Source organism: Callithrix jacchus, chromosome 1 (genome assembly GCF_049354715.1).
Source record: "Callithrix jacchus isolate 240 chromosome 1, calJac240_pri, whole genome shotgun sequence".
NCBI classification, from domain to species: domain Eukaryota; kingdom Metazoa; phylum Chordata; class Mammalia; order Primates; family Cebidae; genus Callithrix; species Callithrix jacchus.
Window position 1 is genome coordinate 91,751,336 of NC_133502.1, and position 19,771 is coordinate 91,771,106.

The window sequence follows — 19,771 nt, forward strand, 5'->3', positions numbered from 1 at the left end:
ATACTAAAGAAAGGGAAACAAAAATGAATAGAAAGTCAACAGGAAATAAAAGAATAGGAAAAGAAGAAAAAGCAGGAAAACAGATGAAAGTTTTGAGAGAAAGAATCAGAAGACGGTGAGTTTGGGTTTCTTGTAATTTGGGGGCAGAATAAACCATTTCCCAGTAGGTGGTGCTAGAGTATATCAGTTTCAAAATCCACAAAACGCTGGCTTTCCTTTTTGGATTTTTCCTCTCCACATTCAGAAATAAAACAAAGAAAACCCCTCACAACCAATCAAATACCGGAAGTTTAGAATTGACTGACTTTTTTGTAGTGATGCCAACTTTAAAATAAATTATATTTTCCTCTGTATTACCAAAAAAAAAAAAAAAGAGAGAGACTACTTGAAATGCAGTGCCTTTGTGAGGAAATACTGTAATGCCAGCTAGAGTTGAAATATTTTATTCAGTACTTTTCCTCTGAGATTTTGTCCTATATTCACAAAAGATGTTTTCCTTCGCCACTTAGTAAGCACAAAGTAAAAGGAGTTTTAGAGATTCCCAGTTCCACATAATAAATGCCATATAAAAAGAGATTTGCAAATCTTCTCCCACAATTTTCTTATAATGAAAGAAAACATGAGAATAATAAAATGTCAATATAATATGATTTTAGTTAAGAATACATTGAAGGGGAAAAATCCTTTAATTTCTCAACTAAATAATACAGAGTTATACATACCCAGGAAACTAAAGACTAGATGGACCTAGCAGAGCCCTTTCCATTCTCAGCCCAGGCTAGTGCCCCAAAACCTGTGTTTATTAAAATGTAGTCTCTTCCTGGCCCATGGATACACTGAGATAGACTTTCTTGTATGTTGAAAAATAATCACTTGTCATTTTCATCCCAACATTTTTAGTTTGATTATAAATGAATTATTGAAGATATGTATGAAAAATAGATATAGTTCTATCGGTTTCTTATCAAAAGTGGCATTCTTCTGCCTATTATTCCCAGCAGTATCTTGCCATTTCCATTTTGTCCGCCTATGGGAGTCAAGAAATGATTTTGTTTCTTTATGTGCTAAAGAATACAGCTAGTGTAAAGGGTTTGGAAAGATTGCAAGAGAATATGAAGCATCTGCATATACAGGAGATAATTTTTAAGTAAATGAGTGATGACATTTGCAGTTTAAGTTTTCTCTGTCAGGTTTAGAGTTCAGGAATAAAACGCTGTGAGTGTAAGACTGTAAAGGCTAGACCACCAACGGAGGTTTAGGACACTCCTTCGACCACTCATAAATTGGATGGTATGTTTTGATGGAGTGTGCCCTCCTTCACCAGGTATTTCAGGTTATGAGGGGAGGATGCAAGCTGTGAATCAGCATAACTAATTGAGACAGAATTTGTGCTTTGTGTTTCATGGACCTTTTTTCCATTCATGTCCACTTCAAGAAGGCAGCCAGCTCCTTCATGCTTTTAACCTCGCAAGAGGTTTGTGCTGTAGGACAGAAAGGCTAATTATCCAGCAGATAATCTGCCTCCCTGGCACTCCTTGAGGGAATTATGCCAGATAGAAGAAAGAGAGACATGTGCCTTGTGGAAAAGTGAAAGTGAGAGGGGTGGCAAGGCCCAGAAGTCCAGGATGGAAAGAGAGATCTGCAGACTCCCAGGGAACCTACAGCTTTCTCCACAGCACTGCTGGAGGTGAGCAGTTTTGGGTTAGGTGGGAGGGGTGTGGCTGCATAGTATGCCCAAGGAGCTGAAGTCTAGGCTGATTTCACAGCCTTTGCAAAGTTTACGGGGCTTCCAGATGGCACTAAAACTCAAGGCTCTCAGATTTCAGTAGCCCATGTAAGTTTAGACAAGGCATCTCAATGGTAACTGGGATGAGTAAAAGACCCCCAAATGCTTTTGTTTTCATAAGATGGGTGTGAGTGAGAGAGCACCAAAATAAATTCAGATTGAATTATCACAGGATTTTAGCTCAAAAAAAAAAGGATCTAAGCTTATTTTAAATAAATACATTTGATTTCTCAGATTTTTTACTAAGAATTATATTTACTTTAGTTCAAATTTGGTTTCTAATTCTGAGATGTTTCCCTGAAAATATAACTGTTCATGCCAACAAAGGCAAATAACGTTTTTGTTCCAAAGAAAATACAAAATGCAAGAAGTGGGGAGAAATGTATAAGAACACCTTTTAAAAATAATCTTTTCTGGGTGAACATACTATTTGATAAAAACTCAAGGAAATAGCATTATTATGTAACAGGCCAATTTTTGCAAGGTAAGAGTTAGGGAGGGGTGCGATGAGTAGACTTTAACATCCTTGTACCTCCAAGTGTGCATGGCAAAAAAAGAATAATGTTTGGGCTTTTATGATGTGAATCAAGATATGGCCTTATGGCTGAATTATCCAGTGAAATAGAGAAGTTATTGTTCACAACCTTTTATGTTACAGTAACAAGGAGATGACATCCAAGACCTAACATAGATCATACCACAGTTCCTCTTGTTCATTGTTCTAGCCATACCTGCTGTACCTCAGGCCTTCAACAAACAAGGTGTGTGCCAGCTTGTGATTAGAAATTCTCAGCAGATAATTATTCATCTTTTATTCTGGCTTATCTAGAGCTAAGTTCAGGATAGACAAGTGTTTCAGACAACTCCATTTTAAAGCAAAGCGAGGTTTTTTTTCTTGAGATTTTGCCACTCCCAGCATTATGCTGGGGATCCTACTGCAGCTGTAGTTTCAGGCTTTGTTTCCTGTCTCAAGGGCTCATGAACCTCCACATCAGCAGATGTGGTACTCACTCACCCCTCTGGATTGCCTTCTTATTTTTATTTTATTTTATTTTATTTTTTTGTGAAAGAGTCTCATTCTGCCTCCCAGGCTGGAGTGCAGTGGCTCAGTCTTGGCTCACTGCAAACTTCACCTCTGAGTTCAATCGATTCTCATGCCTCAGCCTCCTAAGTAGCTGAGATTACAGGCGTGCACCACTACACCTGGCTAATTGTTGTATTTTCAGTAGAGACAGAATTTTGCCATGTTGGCCAGGCTGGTCCCAAACTTCTAGCCTCAAGTGATCCCTCCACCTTGGCTTCCCAAAATGCTGGGATTATAGGCATGAGCCACCACTCCAGGCCTAGATTGCCTTCCTATGTCAAGTTTGGTTTCTAATTCAAGCCTCTAGATTCCCTTACTTTTACTTTCCTACAATGATTCAAAAACAATAATTGTTAAATAGTGTTGAGATTTTTCAATGTGCTTTACCAAAAAAGGTTTTCCTGAATATCAAATCAACCCTCTTGACTCTATTTTCCATTTTCTGTCAAATACATCTGAGTCAGGCTTTTGCCCACATCACTAGACCAATGCTAATGTTAAAAGGCAAGTTTCAGAAAAAGGTGAAATCATGACCCTCATGCAGATATGAAAACAAACATTTGTTAAATAATCTTACATAATATGAGGGAACCAGGGAGATGTTATAACTGATTCAAAGCAAAAGTTAAACAGCACTAACTTATCTGGAGCACAAGAATGTTAAAATCAATTGCAAATGCAGAAAAAACTGATTTTTCCACATTCATTTACATCATTACCAAACTGGACACAGGAAGTCAATTAACATCACAGGAAGTCAACGTCAGAATTTATCAGTTATCTACCACTTATAACGATTTGCAAAACAGCTCAAAGACAATGAGCCGGGGTAGAATCTGATACCCTCAAAGAGTTGTCAGACCATGTATAGTTGTCCACTGAAACACAAAATTTCTTTCATTCATGAATCTTGTCAAGGTCATTAATGACCTCTACACTGAAAAATTCAATGTCATTTCTCCATAATCATCTTGCCCCAGCTATTAACAGCTTTTGACATAACTAATGACTCCCTTTCTTTCTGAAAAAAATAAAATAAAAAAATTATTTGCTGTCCCCTTTGTTGATTTCTCTTTAGTTTCATAAATTCTTCTCTATCTATACTCATTCTGTAGGTGACTTCATCCAATTTCACATATTTAAATACCAACTATAAGCTTAAAATTCCTCAGATTTTATCTTTAGTCCCAACATCTCCTGGATACTCCTGACTTATACACTTTTTTGCTAACATCTACTATTGAGTTGCCATCTTAAATTTCTGTTATCTGAAACTGGACTTTGATTTATTTCAATCTACCCCTTTTCAGCACACACTCACATACACGCAAACACCCATACCCACACACACACCCCTAATCTTCATGCAGTTCTAGTTACTCAAGCCAGGTCTGCAGAGTCATTTTAAATATCTCTAGTTTGTCCCTCCAGGCTCATTCTCTTTTCTAAACCCTGATCCATGACACCAAACTAAACTGAATGTCATTTCTCAGTAAACATCTTGCAAGTGTGTAGTATCCTTTCATACTTGCCTTTCTACAGCCTATTCTCATATGCAAACAGAGCAATCTTTTAAAACAAATATCATATCCCACCCTTCAGACCTTATACTATTCCTTAAATATACTTCGAATATTCTTGTCTCAGGGTCTTTACTTGCCTGGAAGGTGTTTCCCTTAGATAATCCATTTTGATTTCTCCTTCACTACAACTCCATGAATAAATGTCACCTTATCAGAGGAGATTTTCCTGACTCTCATCTGAAAGGGCATCCTTCCCTCCCTCCACTATTATTCTCTATCACCCCTACTCTACTTCATATTATGTCATAGCACGTACCGCCACTTTACATAATTTATATATCTGTAGTGTATTTATATTTAAGATTTATTTGATATCTTTTCTTCTCAGAATCTAATTTACATGAGAATAAGAACTTTTGTCTGTTTTTTTCCAGTGATGTTTCTGCTGTGTATATAAACATGTCTGCATTATATTCACTCCATACGTGTGTGGAGTGAAATGATGAGTAAATGAATTGACCAATGATACAGAAATTATGTTTTGGCACCCTGAGTGATACATGGTCAGTCCTACTTTAATTTGAGTCCCAACCATTTTTCAACAGGAAGAAAATAAATTCCCTATGTATTATCACAAATACAATTACATGTTTGAAAGATGTTCATTGGTCTCAATGTGACTTTAAAGCTGAAACACAAACAAAATCAGAGTTGAGCAATGATTTCTTAAGAAGTCAATAATGAGGAAACAAGTCTGCAGGATAAACAAAGATGTATATAGAAACAAGTTTACCTCACTGTGGGTTCAAGTTATATTTTCTCTGAGTAAAAGAGCACAGTTATGCTATTGATGGTATAATTAGTGTCTCGCTTAATTCATAAAATTGCCTTGAATAGAGAAATGATTGCCTAGTGAATTTCTTAATTCTCCCTTGGAAGAGAAATACAAATATATCAAATTTATATTGTGCAAGCAATAGAATAAATGTTCTTCATCTTCCTTTTACACAATTACTTTATTTCATTTTTATAGTTTTGCATTTAGAGCCTTCTACACTTTTTATTGTATCAGTAACTATTAAAATTCAGCTCCTTAATGAAGCAATCTAAGCTTTATCCTATATATCTCTGATAACATTTAAGCAACTCTCTATGCTCAAGTCTATACCATTAAATTATTTTTCATTTTATTATCATGATGGTAATAGAGTGTATTGGTTCTGGTATTTTTTCTGAGGATTACCAGCCTAAGAATTATCTCAGGAAGCCAAATTCAAATTTCTGTACCATCTTATTTGATAAATAATGAAGAATAAGGCCTATTTTTTGGTGTGTTTTTTTTTTCTTAGATTGAATTTCGCTCTTGTTGCCCAGGCTGAAGTGCAATGGCACAATCTTGGCTCACTGCAGTCTTTGCCTCCTGGGGTTCAAGTGATTCTCCTGCCTCAGCCTCCCAATAGCTGGGATTACAGGCACACACTACCATGCCCCGTCAATTTTGTATTTTTTTTTTTTCAGTAGAGATGGGGTTTCACTATGTTGGCCAGGCTGGTCTCAAACCCCTCACCTTAGGTGATCTGCCCACCTTGACCTCCCAAAGTGCGAGATTACAGGCATGAGAGACTGTGCCCAGCCTAAACCTACTTAAATTAAATAAATATAGGGAAAATTTACTGGCTCAAAATAATTGCAAAGGATAACTGGTAATGGTTTCAAATATGGCTTATTCTAGTAGTTCAGATAATAGCCCTAGAACCTGCCATGTCTCGATCCTTAGATTCTACTTTCCTTCATATTGAGTGATTCTCAGACTCCTCATGACCAGATGTCTGCCAAAATCTCTGTTCCAGGAATAAAGAATGTCTCTGTCTCTTTCCAGTAGCTCTTGAAAAAGCCTTAAAATTAACTTTGTATCCCTTAAGAAAATCAGTAACTTTTTCTCTGTCCTAGCAATAGCAAGGTTGAAGCAAAAGAAAGAAAGAAAGATTCATTTATAATAGGGACTGATTGTGAAAATTCTTAGACTTAAATATAGCAATAGTAGCATGAAAGTTATACAAAAGTTAATTTATAAAACCCAAATGAAGTACATGAAATAATCTTAATAAAACCATTATAGAAATGTCACTACTTCTAAAATTAATATAGAAATGTTATGCAACTCAAATTATAATCTTAATAAGCTTTTCTGTTAAACAATACAAAGTAATTGTAGAATGTATGTGGGAAAATTTATCTCTAGAAATAGTCAAGAAATTTATGAATAATAACAAGAAGGCAAAGGAGGAGATTTTGAAATACTAAAATAACTATGATGTAACTATACAAAGGTAAATGTGTAATATTAGCACAGGAATATGTAAGTATATTAGCCATATATGCCTGAGCATCCATAGAAAGATTTAGTAGATACAGGATTTTAATGGAACTTAGTGAGAAAGACTAATTTTATAAACAATGCTTATATTGTTTGATTATCCATGTAGAAGAAAAGAGAATTGAATTCTTACTCTAAGAAAAATATTGAAAGAAATTTAGAATGCCATTTGTATAAATTTGAAATGGGAAAGCTATTCCCAAGTATGACAGGAATCACAGAAACCATAAAGGAAAAGCTACATATATTTGGCTATTTTAAAATTACATATTTTTACACAGAAAAAATTACCAAAACAAAATGAAGAAACAAATTTAAAGATATATCATAAGTGTGGAAAATTAAATTAAGTGTGAAAAAGTTTTATCTTTCTAGGGGACTCATGATTAAAAGATCGTTACTTGTATAATCCTTCTGTAGAATTCATAGGATTATCAAACTGTATAAGCAACAGAAAAATTTCAAATTTTGTCAATAAAATGATTTCACAGTTGACACTTAAGCTTTTATTGCCCAGAAATATCTTTCTAATGAAATGATACTTCTAGAAAAGCATGAAAAAAATCACTTAAATTCTTTATTTTAAAAATAAGTAAATAAGAAGCAGAATGTTATTCATTAGAAAAGATATAGAGTAAAACAGAGGAAAAGAAACACAAAGGCAATGAAAAATAATTCAAAAATGTCTTTTTCTAAATTTTGTTTTCTTCTCAGAACAACAAAAGTTTGAAAGGGTCAACAGATTTGCACTTTTGACCAAGAAGGAATTTTAGAAATGTGAGTCAATTTAAAAAAATCCTGTTTTTCTGTCCCAATTATGAAATGAAAAATAGGATTTTTGAAAACATAAAAGAGGCATGCCACAAGATAACCAAAAGTTACTAGTCTTAGATGACTTTTAAATTATGAAGAAAATGTAGACATTGTAATAACTGAAATGTTTTTTAAATGTAGAGTTTGATCTAATTGATGGAGAAAATCCCACAGCATCTCTACTGAAAGAAACTATAAAAAGGAAGTACTGCTAAAATAGCTTTCTCAGGGGGCCATGGTAACTGTGAGCTAATAGCATTTGTGTTTGGTAAGAGGCGGGGAAGAATGGGAGATCATTCACTTTTGAAGGACTTGAGTGGATGAATGCATTCAATCTGTCCCAGATGCATTTCATTAAGAAAGAATGAACTAGCTAACATTGCCAAAATTAAGTTCACTTAAGGTATCAGGTCAGGGATGTTTTTCATGATCTGTGTCTTTAATAAGGGTATGTTGACCCTCAAAGTAGCTACAGAAAATATCAAATGCTGAAGAAGGTGTGGAACAACCGGAGAGCTGTTTTATGGCACTAGTAGGAGTGTAAATTGGTATAACAAGGCTAAAAAACTAGCTGGCAGTTTAAAAATTAAACAAATGAATGTTTGTGACTCAGCAGTTCCAATCTTAGGTTTATGTCGTCAACAGAAACGTGTACATATGTTCACCAAAGAATGTGCCCAAGAATGCCCAAGCAGCACTGTTTATAATAGAACCAAACTGGAAACTGTCCAAGTGATTACTAGTAACAGAATAAACTCATAAATTGTTGTATTCACCTAACAGAACACTCTACAACAATGAGAATAAATGAAATATAGCTATACCACATAAAAATACGTCTTGCAAACCCATCATGGATGAATCTTACAAATGCAGTGTGGTACAAAAGAAGTCAGGCACAAAGAGCATGTGTTGTTTATTTCCCTTTATAGACAATTAAAAAGCAAGCTAAACTATGATATTGGAGGCTGTCTTTGAAGCACCGAAACCAGAGACTGTAAGGGGAATCAGAGGACAGGGGCTCTGGGATGCTGGTAGTTCTCAGTTTGTAAAAATTCATCCAGCTTTATAGTTATGTTTTGTACATTTTTCTGTATATATGTTACATTATAATAAAAAGATCCCAAACAAAGGTATGTGTGTGTAGTACAGAGCTGGAAGCAATGAGCAGAAGTGAACAAGTTAATTTTTCTTAAATAGAGGGAATCATTTATAACTAAAATGCAAACAGCAACTTTCTATTTATGAGATAATGGACTTCATATCTATCTTGCCCAAAAGCCTGAGAAAAACAAAATCTTGGATTCTTATCTCAAAACCAAAGGCTAATATTTCTCCTCCTTCAAATAATAAGTTGCATATACTAGATTCCATTATGTAAAATAATAATATTGCTGCATTAGTCTGTTTGCATTGCTAGAAAGGAATACCTAAGACTGGGTAATTTGTAAATAAAAGAGGTTTAATTGGCTCACAGTTCTGCAGGCTATACAGAAAGCATGGCATCTGCCTTTGCTCCTGATTAGGGTCTCAGGAAGCTTACAATCATGGCAGAAGGCGAAAGGGAAGCTGCTGCATCACATGGCAAGAGAGAGAGCAAGGAGAAGGTGGCAGGCTCCTTTATTTTTTTTATGTTTTATGTGTATATTTATTTATTTGTTTTTCATTTACTTTTTTATCTCAGCAGGTTTTTGGGGAACAGGATTGTTTGGTTTTTTTTTCTTGCTGATTGGTGTGAGTTCTTTGTTGATTCTGTATATTAGTCCTTTTCCAGATGTATATGAAGATTTTCTCCCACTCTGTGGGTTATGTTAACTCTGCTAATTATTTCTTTTGCTGTGGAGAGCTTTTTAGTTTAATTAAGTCTCTTCTATTTATCTTTGTTTTAGTTACATTTGCTGTTGAGTTCTTGGTCATGAAGTCTTTGCCTAAGCCAATGTCCAGAAGAGTTTCTCCAACCTTATCTTCTAGAACCTTTATGGCTTCAGGTCTCAGATTTAAGTCTTTGAGCTATCTTGAGTTGATTATTGTATTGGGTGAGAAATGAGGATTCAGTTTCATTCTTCTACATGTGGCTTGCCAATTATCCCAGCACCATTTGTTGAATAGGGTGTCCGTTCCCCACTTTATGTTTTTGTTTGCTTTGTTGAAGATCAGATGGGTATAAATATTTGCGTTCATTTCTCTGTCCTACTCTGTTGGTCTATGTGCCTATCTTTATACCAGTTCTGTGCTGCTTTGGGGACTGTGGCCTTATAGTATAGTTTGAAGTTGGGTAATGTGATGTGGCCAGATTTGTTCTTTTTGCTTAGTCTTGCTTTAGCTATGACATCTCTTTTTTGGTTGCATATGAATTTTAGGATTTTTTTTCTAGTTCTGTGAGGAATGATAGTGATATTTGGATGGGGATTGCACTGAATTTGTATACTGCTTTTGGCAGGGTGGTCATTTTAAAAATATTGATTCTACCCATCCATGAGCATGAGATGTGTTTCCATTTGTTTGTGTCATCTGTGATTTCTTTCAGTAGTGGTTTGTAGTTTTCCTTGTAGATGTCTTTCACATCTTTGATTAGGTTTATTCCTAAGTATTTTATTTTTTGTGCAGCTATTGTGAAAGGGGTTGAGTTCTTGATTTGATTCTTAGCTTGGTTGCTGTTAGTATATAGCAGAGCTACTGATTTTTGTACATTAATTTCGTATCTTGAATCTTTGCTGAATTCATTTACCAGTTCTAGGAGCTTTTCAGGCGAGTCTTTAGGGTTTTATGGTATATGATCCTACAGTCAGCAAACAGCAACAGTTTAACTTCTCTTTACCAATTCAGATGCCGTTTTTTCTTTCTGTTGTCTGATTGCTCTGGCTATTCCAGTACTATGTCAAATAGAAGTGGTGAAAATGGGCTTCCTTGTCTTGTTCCGGTTCTCAGGGGGAATGCTTTCAACATTCTCCAGTTCAGTATCATGTCAGCTGTGGGTTTGTCATAGAAGGCTTTTATGACCTTACGATATGTCACTTCTATGCCAATTTTGCTGAGAGTTTTAGTCATAAAGGAATGCTGGATTTTGTTAAATGCTTGTTTGTGTCTATTGAGATGATCATGTGATTTTTTGTTTTTAATTCTGTTATGTGGTATATCACATTTATTGATTTACCTATGTTAAATTATCCCTACATCCCTGGTATGAAACCCACTTGATCATGGTGGATTATCTTTTTAATATGCTGTTGGATTTAGTTTGCTAGTATTTTGTTGAGGATTTTCACATCTATGATAATCATGTATATTGGTCTGTAATTTTCTTATTTTGTTATGCCCTTTCCTGGTTTTGGTATTAGGGTAATACTGGTTTCATAGAATGATTTAGGGAGGATTCCTCGTTTCTCTGTCTTTTGGAATAGTGTTAATAGGATTTGTACCAATTTCTCTTTGAATATCTGATAGAATTCAGCTATGAATCCATCTGGTGCTGGACTTATTCTGTCGGCAATTTTTAAATTACTCTTTCAATCTTGTTGCTTGTTATTGGTCTGCTCAGAGATTCTGTATCTTCCTGATTAATCTAGGAGGGTTGTATATTTCCAGGAATTTATTCATCTCCTCTTAAGTTTTCTAGGTTATGTAAATAAAGGTGTTCATAGTAGTCTTGAATAATCCTTTGTATTTCTGTGGTATTAGTTGTAATATCTCCCATTTTGTTTCTAATTGAGCTTATTTGGATCATCTGTATTCTTTTCTTGGTTAATCTTGCTAACAGTAAAGCAATTTCACTTATCTTTTCAAAGAACTGACTTTTTTTTATGTTTTTTATTTTGTTTGTTTGTTTGTTTCAACTTAATTTAGTTCTGCTCTGATCTTTGTTGTTTCTTTGCTTCTGCTGGGTTTAGGTTTGGATTGCTCCTTTCTCCAGTTCTGTGAGGTATGACCTTAGACTGTTTGTCCCTTTTCAGACTTTTTGAAGACCACATTTAATGCTGTGAACTTTCCTGTTAGCACCACTTTTGCTGCATCGTGGAGGCTTTGATAGGTTGTGTCACTACTGTCATTTAGTTTAAATATTTTTTTAATTTCCATCTTGATTTTGTTTTTGACCCAATGACCATTTAGGAGCAGGTTATTTAATTTCCACATACTTGCATGGTATTGAGGATGTCTTTTGGAATTGATTTCCAGTGTTATTTTACTGTGGTCTAAGAGAGGACTTGATATAATTTTGATCTTAAATTTACGGAGACTTGTTTTGTGGTCTCTCATATGGTCTATCTTGCAGAATGTGCTGATGAATATAATGTATATTTGGCAGTTATTGGGTAGAATGTTTGCTAAGTATCTGTTAAGTTCATTTGTTGTAGAGTATAGTTTAATCACATTGTTTCTTTGTTTACTTTCTGTCTTGATGACCTGTCTAGTGCTGTCAGTGGAGTATTAAAGTCCCCCAATATTATTGTGTTGCCATCTATCTCATCTCTTAGGTCTAGTAGTAATTGTATAAATTTGGGGTCTCCAGTGTTAGATGCGTATATATTTAGAATTGTGATATTTTCCTGTTGGACTAGTCTTTTTATCATTATGTAATGTCCCTCTGTGTTTTTTAACAGCTGTTGCTTTAAAATTTGTTTTGTGTGATATAAGAATAGCTACTCCTGCTCATTTTTGGTTTCCATTTGCAGGAAATATCTCTTTCCACCCCTTTACCTTAACTTTATGTGAGTCCTTATGTGTTAGGTGAGTCTCCTGAAGACAGCAGAAACCTGGTTGGTGAATTCTTATTCTTTCTACAGTTTTGTATCTTATAAGTGGAGCACTTAGGCTATGTACACTCAATGTTAGTATTGATATATGAAGTACTATTCTATTCATCATGTTATTTTTTGCCTCAATTCCTTGGTTTTTTCACTACATTATTGTTATATAGGTCCTATGAGATTTATGCCTTGAGGAGGTTCTATTTTGATGTATTTAGAGGATTTGTCTCAAGATTTAGAGCTCCTCTTAGCAGTTCTTATAGTGACACATTCTCTCAGTATTTGTTTGTCTGGAAAAGACTATATCTTTCCTTCATTTATGAAGTTTAGCTTCACTGGATATGAAAATCTTGGCTGATAATTGTTTTGTTTAAGGAGGCTAAAAGTAGGACCATAATCCCTTCTAGCTTTTTGGGTTTCTGCTGAGAAATCAGCTGTTAATCTGATAGATTTTCCTTTATAAGCTACCTGACACTTTTGCCTCACAGCTCTTAAGATTCTTTCCTTTATCTTGACTTTAGATAACCTGATGATCAATGTGTCTAGGCAATGATCTTTTTGTGATTAATTTCCCAGGTGTTCCTGGAGCTTCTTGTATTTGAATGTTTAGATCTCTAGCAAGGCTGGGGCAGTTTTCCTTGATTATTCCCTCAAATACGTTTTCCAAACGTTTAGGTGTTTCATCTTCCTCAAGAACACCAATTATTCTTAGGTTTGGATATTTAACATATTCCCAACATTCCTGGAGGCTTTGTTCATTTTTTTTAAATTCTTTTTTCTTTGTCTTTGATTGATTGGGTTAATACAACAGCCTTATGTTCAAGCACTGAAGTTCTTTCTTATGCTTATTTGATTCTATTTCTGAGACTTTCCAGCACATTTGCATTTCTCTAAGTGTATCCTTGACCAGAACTTATGATTGTTTTTATTTATGTTATTTTGGTGAAGACTTTACCTTTCATATCCTGCATAATGCTTTTTATTCATTTAAGTTCAACTTCACCTTTCTCTAGTGCCTTCTTGATTCATTTTCTGGCAATTCAGAGATTTCATCTTGGTTGGGATCCATTGCTGGTGAGCTGGTATGATCTCTTGAGGGTGTTAAAAAAAACCCTTGTTTTGTCATATTACCAGAATTGTTTTTCTGGTTCTTACTCATAGTCTGGGGTAGACTACATCAGAGGGAAGATGTGGGATTCAAGGACTGCTATTCAGATTCTTTTGTCCCACAGGGTGCTCCCTCGATATGGTGTTCTCTCCCTTTCCCTAGGGATGTGGCTTCCTACGAGCTGAACTACAATGATTGTTTTTGCTCTTCTGCTTCTAGCCAACCAGTTGAGCTACTGGGCTCCAGGCTGTTACTGGGGAGTATCTGCAAAGAGTCCTATGATGTGACTCATCTTCAGGTCTTGCAGCCATGGATATAAGTATCTGCTCTGGTAGAGGTAGCAGGGGAGTGAAGTGAACTCTGTGAGGGTCCTTGGTTGTGTTTTTGTTTAGTGTGCTGGTTTTATGTTGGTTAGTCTCTAACCAGGAGGTAGTGCTTTCAAAGTGCATCAGCTGTGATCCTATAGGGAGAATGCAGACTTGCCCTAGGTGTACCTGGTTAAGTATTCTGGTTTCTCAGGCAGTGAACAAGACCCTAGTGCTCCCAAGAGATTATGACTTTTGTCTTCAGCTACCAGAGTGGATAGAGAAAGACTACCAGGTGAGGGAAGGGATAGGCATATCTGAGCTCAGCCTCTCCTTGAGCAGGGCTTGCTGTGGCTGCTGTGGGGAATGGGGGTGTGGTTCCCAGGCCAGGGGAGTTATATTCTCATGGGAATTATGGCTGCCTTTGCTGAGTCATACAGGTCACCAGGAAAGTAGGGAAAAGCCAGTAGTCACAGGCCTTAATCTGTTCCCACACAGCCCACAGTCCTAATGGCCAATCTCAATCCCACTGTGTCCCCCTCCAACAGCAGTGAGTCTATTTCCAGACAGCCAGTGACCAGGGCTTTCCTGTTGAGAAAGCAAGCGGACTCACAGTTTTTCAGTGTCTCACACAGCCTCCAGCAGTAATCCAGTTCTTTCAAAGGATCTGTAGATTCTCTCAGCTTTGCTGGTATGTTCCTGTGGTAGTTATTGGAGCAAAAGTTCATGCTGTGAGTCTCCACACACTAGTGTGTTGGTCAGAAAGGGAGCTGCTAGTTAGTTCTGCCTCCTACCCACCATCTCATTCCCCTCTCTCACAAGTTCCTTTAAACAACCAGCTCTCATCATCACCAAGGGAATAACACCAAGTCATTCTTGAGAGATCTGCTCCCATGACCCAAATACCTCCCACCAGGCTCCACCTCCAACAGAAGATTACATTTCAACATGAGATTTGGAGGGAACACACATTCAAACCATATCAATTGTTAAATCAAGGGATATCATCTTCTAAATAATTTCACTGCCCATTGCAATGTTACCTTTGGAAAGCATTTACAAGAAATACTATTCTATGACCCAGAAAGGTCTAGTGAAGTAGATTGCCAATCAGTAAATATTTTAAATGCTCATGAATTATCCAGTACATGTTCAATGACTTTACATTTAAGCCACTTAGCTAAGTACTGCTAGGACAATAGATGACATTCTGCCTTTCAAATGTGTTAAACTTTCTTCCTAATCTGCTGGACTTCTTAAACTACCCTGTTTTCACCTACTCTGAGATAGAAAAAACCTTTAGTAATGTTAAACAACTAGATGAAAGCCAGGCAGAATGATAAGAGGCACACTGAGGCCCAATGAAGACTGTAAGAGTGGAATGCTAAGAAATAGCTTAAGCTAGGTGAAGTTGGCAATGGAGGAGTCAAGGAACGAAGACTCTAGAAAAGTGACCATCTGTGCAAAGATGTAAATTGGTAGAGATATACAAATATGCTTATCAAAGAAAAGCATTCATCATGCCGAGATGGTACAGTTCCCTTGACCCCTTTCACAGGCAGGAACTGAAGGGGCTCATTTCACTCAGGCTGGCTATTTCTTGCAAGAGGGAGTGAGGGAGTGAGGGAACCAGAGTGAACGAACCCTAGAACTGACTAGTCACTCCTCTCTGGAGGAAGCAGACTCTGTGCAGGCCCCTCGGCAGTGTCAAAGCATGTTACCACCAATGCTCTTTCAGCTCTGCTGTCCGGGGATTGCCAAGTGCCAACCAGCTCAGTGGAGGATCAGAGTGGCAGCCTCTGTCCTCTTGGCACCCAGGTTCTTGTCCAGCATCCAGGAAGAATCAGGTCACACGAACTGTTTGAAAGGTGATGAATGAGGAAGACTTTATTGAGCAGTGGGTGGCTCTCAGTAAAAAGGGAGGCTGGAAAGGGAATGAGAGATAATTCTTCCCTGAAACTTAGCTGTCTCCAGCTGGGCCCCTCTCCGAGGAAGCTGCACTGTCTGAAGTTAGCCACATTTATCTGTAGTCTCTGATGCTCAGTTGTTTCTGTGCTCGCCAACTCAACTGCTTGTATCCTTGATGCTCAGCTGCTTGTGTTGCTCTACCAGCTGAAGTCTTTATTGGGGACAGGATAGGGGTGGGACAGGCCAAAAAGGCAATATTTGGGTGGAAAAATGGGGTCGCTGTTTTCACTTAGGGCTTAGGTTCCAGGCTTAAGGGTGGGGCTCAGCCGAGAGCCCAGCCATTCTCTATCAATGTCAAGGTCTGTTTTACAAAAACAGGTTATTGCAAAGGAATTTTCAAATGCATACCCCATTTATATGTGTAAGAAGGGTAGAAGGAAGCTTGAATATTTATGACCAGTTTTAGAAAGAACAACGAAAATATGTGTATGTAACTATATGACTATATATACACATTATGTACGTGTATATGTGTGTATACATGCATACATATACATAATCACAGTATCCTTATTTTTGTCTACTCTAAGAAGTTTTGCAAGTTAGAGATAATAGTCATCTTTTTTATGCTTTGCACCTAAAATGTCTGGCTTAGAGTAGGTGCCTGAAAACACTCACAAACAGGAAATAAAAGTGTTTTGTAGCTATGCAGAGTTTCTTGATGGATCAATGAATAATCTCAGACATCTAAGGTTTTATACTTACAGTTTTTTGTCTTCCTTTATTCTCAGTTGCCAGCTTTTGTTTTAATTTAATTCATGCAAAACTTCTATATCCTGCTGTTTCAACTCACTGCTCAGTTGTCTAGTCTGAGAGTCTGAGGATTCACTATCCCTCTAGACCAGATCTACTAACTTTGTGACAGTTACTTGCCACCCTTAAACATTTCTTTACCGTTTACATGAGTTTACAGATGTGGAGGGAATTTATAATCTTAAATAAATAATATATGCTCCATATTAGGCTTACGCTCTTAATATAGTATTGTATTTATAGTATTATGTTTTTTTAAAAAAAAACATAGTTTTGTCAGCATTCTCTTTACAACACATTGCCACATCTTTCTCTTTTCCTATACTTTTAACAAAATCAATAAATGTGTACATGCGTATTTTACACTTGCTATTTATAATATATTATTCCTTCATTCCAAAAAATATACTTCTACATATTAACCATCTGCATACATGTATCACACTTTAGTTTTAAATTTTAGTTTGGAATATTTTAAACACAGAGAAAACTAGAATGAAAAACATGATGAACAGCCTTCAACCATCATCAAATTCTATGAAATTAAATATTATATCATTGAAACTCTGTGATACTTTCCCCATCTTAAATCCTCTCTCTACAGAATGCTGGAATGTGCATTCATCATCCTCATGTATTTATTCCCATAGTATAAACACTTGAATGTATTCACACAAAATATACCATGATTTTTCAAGTGTTAAAAATATTTATGTAGGCTGGGCATGGTGGCTCACACCTGTAATCTGAGCATTTTGGAAGGCTGAGGTGGGGAGATCACCTGAGGTCAGGAGTTTGAGACCAGCGTGGCCAATTTGGCAAAACTTTGTCTCTACTAAAAGTGAAAAAAAAATAGCCGGGCAAAGTGTCAGGTGCCTGTAATCCCAGCTGCTCAGGAGGCTGAGGCAGGAGAATCACTTGAACCTGAGAGGTGGAGGTTGCAGTTAGCTGAGATTGTGCCTCTCCACTCCAGCCTGGGTGACAAGAGTAAGACTCCATCTCAAAAAAAAATATGTAAATATTATAATATCTTGCTCCATATGTACTTCTGCAATTTATTTTTTATTGAATGTTTCAGCGATGTATCCATATTGATTTATGTAACACTAGCATACTTGTTTACACTACTTAATTCTATTATATGAAAACAACATAATTATGTATATCTAGCATCTTATTTATGAGCATTGGGTTGTTTTCAGTTTTTCACTATTAAAGCTACAATGGTTAATGCATGCCTTCTTTTGCATGTGTGTGAGGATTTCTCTAATGAAATTCCTAAATCTCAAGCAAGTCATCTTCATGTTTATTTAAAAATTTCAAATGTTTCTTCATATTGCATACCCAATCAGAGTAAATGCAAGTTCTCATTTCTCCAAATACTTATCACTATTTGTATTGACCTATTTGTAAATTGTACATCGTTTGCCAACCTACTTGTGCAAATGGTATTTTAGTTTGCTTTAATATCTATGTCACTAATTATTATTGAGGTACGTATCTTTTCATACTTCTTGGCCCTTCATATTTTTACCTATTTATAAACCTTTCCCATTTATTGGAGATTGGTGACTTTTTCCTTATTAATTTAAATAAAGTCTTCTTAATTCTGGATACTTAATCCTCTGTCTACGCTATATGTTCCAAATATCATTTTTCACTCTCTGGCTTCTTTTGCTTTTGTCTATTATGCCTTTCATTGAGCGGTAAAATTCAATGTAGAAAATGAACTGCTTTTTATGGATTGCGTTTTCAGTATCTTGTTTAAGAAAGTTTTCTTTATTCTTCTAGACATTTAAGGTTTGACTTTTTTTTATTAAGGTCTTTAACCTACTGAAATTGATTTTCTGAATGGTATAACTTTGGAATGTTCTAGAGACACAACTTTATATTTTGAGATGCTGCCAAAATTTCTTTTAAATTAAGGCATATACTGTTGAAAGTATTGCCATTATGGAAACTACGTAAGTTTTGAGTTGAGTTTGATGTCGATTTTAATTCTGCATTAAGCCTTACCTGAAGAGTATCTTGGGCATATTATCTTTCTGAGCCTCTTTTTCTGCAAAACACTGGTACTAGACTGTGTCACTCCTATAATCCCAGCACTTTGGTAGGCCAAGGCGGGTGGATCACTTGAGGTCGGGAGTTCAAGACCAGCCTGGCCAACATGGTGAAACTCCATCTCTACTAAAAATACAAAATTATCCAGGTGTGGTGGCACATGCCTGTAGTCCCAGCTACTCAGGAGGCTGTGGCAGGAAAATCACTTGAACCTGGGAGGCAGAGGTTGCAGTGAGCTGAGATCGTGCCACTGCACTCTGGCCTGAATGACAGAATGAGACTCTGTCTTAAAATAAAAAGAGAGTACTAATGCCTGTTACATGGTTTATGTCAAAATTAATAATTTAGAAATATCTACTTTGTTGCCTGACACACAGAGTATGCTGTTAGGGACTTGATCTCTGGCAGTGAAAGGAAATACCAATAGCTTGAGAGAACAAGAACAAATTGAGATGAATGCTTGCTTATCTAATTTTAGCATAACAAGGGGATGATAAATAAAAGTGAATATCCCACATTTTGGAAACTAATAATGTGAATGTCTATTGAGATTATAGGATCAGACTTTCCCTCTGTGAGTCCTAGATAATCCTAGATTAGGAAGTTATGAAGATTCAGAGTTATGCCCAGGACAAGGGCCAGAAGAGACAGTTCTCTGGGGCTGAGAGAAGCCTCCTTTGCATCTTTGTTTTACCGGTCTCAAGGTGTTCATAAGCTGGAGTGAACAGTTCTAATGGGGATTGGATTGGTCAGGGTTGGGAGTAGGTGGGGGGACCTATCCTCAGGGAGAAAAAAAGCAAGGAGCTGGTCCAGGATGAGGTCTGGGAAGAGTCTGTGCTTAAGCAGTAGGCTATAGAACTTTTTAATTTTTCTGGTATCATCCTTTCCAATCGCCCCCCTTCCAAACCTTCAAGTAAATTTTCTTCCAATGTACAGCTAAATCTCAGTTGCGCCCTTGAAAAATAGGTAAATTCCAACACCCATGCTTGGATACAAGATGTCCAAGGAGAGAAGAGTGATCCTTCTCTCCATCAGAATGGACCGAAGAGATGGCACATGCTACCAGACAACAATGTTTCTGTGGAGCCGATGGCACTGTCAGCCACCCAAGCTTTTGTGTTGGCAAGATACAGTGGTCAGAGTGGAAGAAGCTCAGTGACATTTTGGAACACACTTGAGATGTTGCCTTTGGAAAGTTTCCTAAATACCAAGGACATACTTTGATTGTGGTTCTGGAAAGACATATGA

At 36.6% G+C, this 19,771-nt stretch overlaps 1 protein-coding gene across 10 annotated transcripts in view; it reads left to right on the forward strand.

Moving 5' to 3' along the window:
• The first annotated feature begins 1,614 nt into the window (after positions 1 to 1,614).
• Positions 1,615 to 19,771, forward strand: part of ALDH1A1 (aldehyde dehydrogenase 1 family member A1) — a 179,371-nt gene continuing 161,214 nt past the window's right edge. For 7 of the 10 annotated variants that reach the window (XM_078366491.1, XM_078366494.1, XM_035302420.3 and 4 more), the window contains exon 1: positions 1,615 to 1,687. The gene's annotated coding sequence lies outside the window, so the exon portion shown is untranslated. Of the gene's footprint in view, positions 1,688 to 2,444; positions 2,548 to 19,771 lie in introns of all 10 variants that reach the window. The other 3 variants (XM_078366499.1, XM_078366526.1, XM_078366535.1) reach the window with 1 other exon arrangement.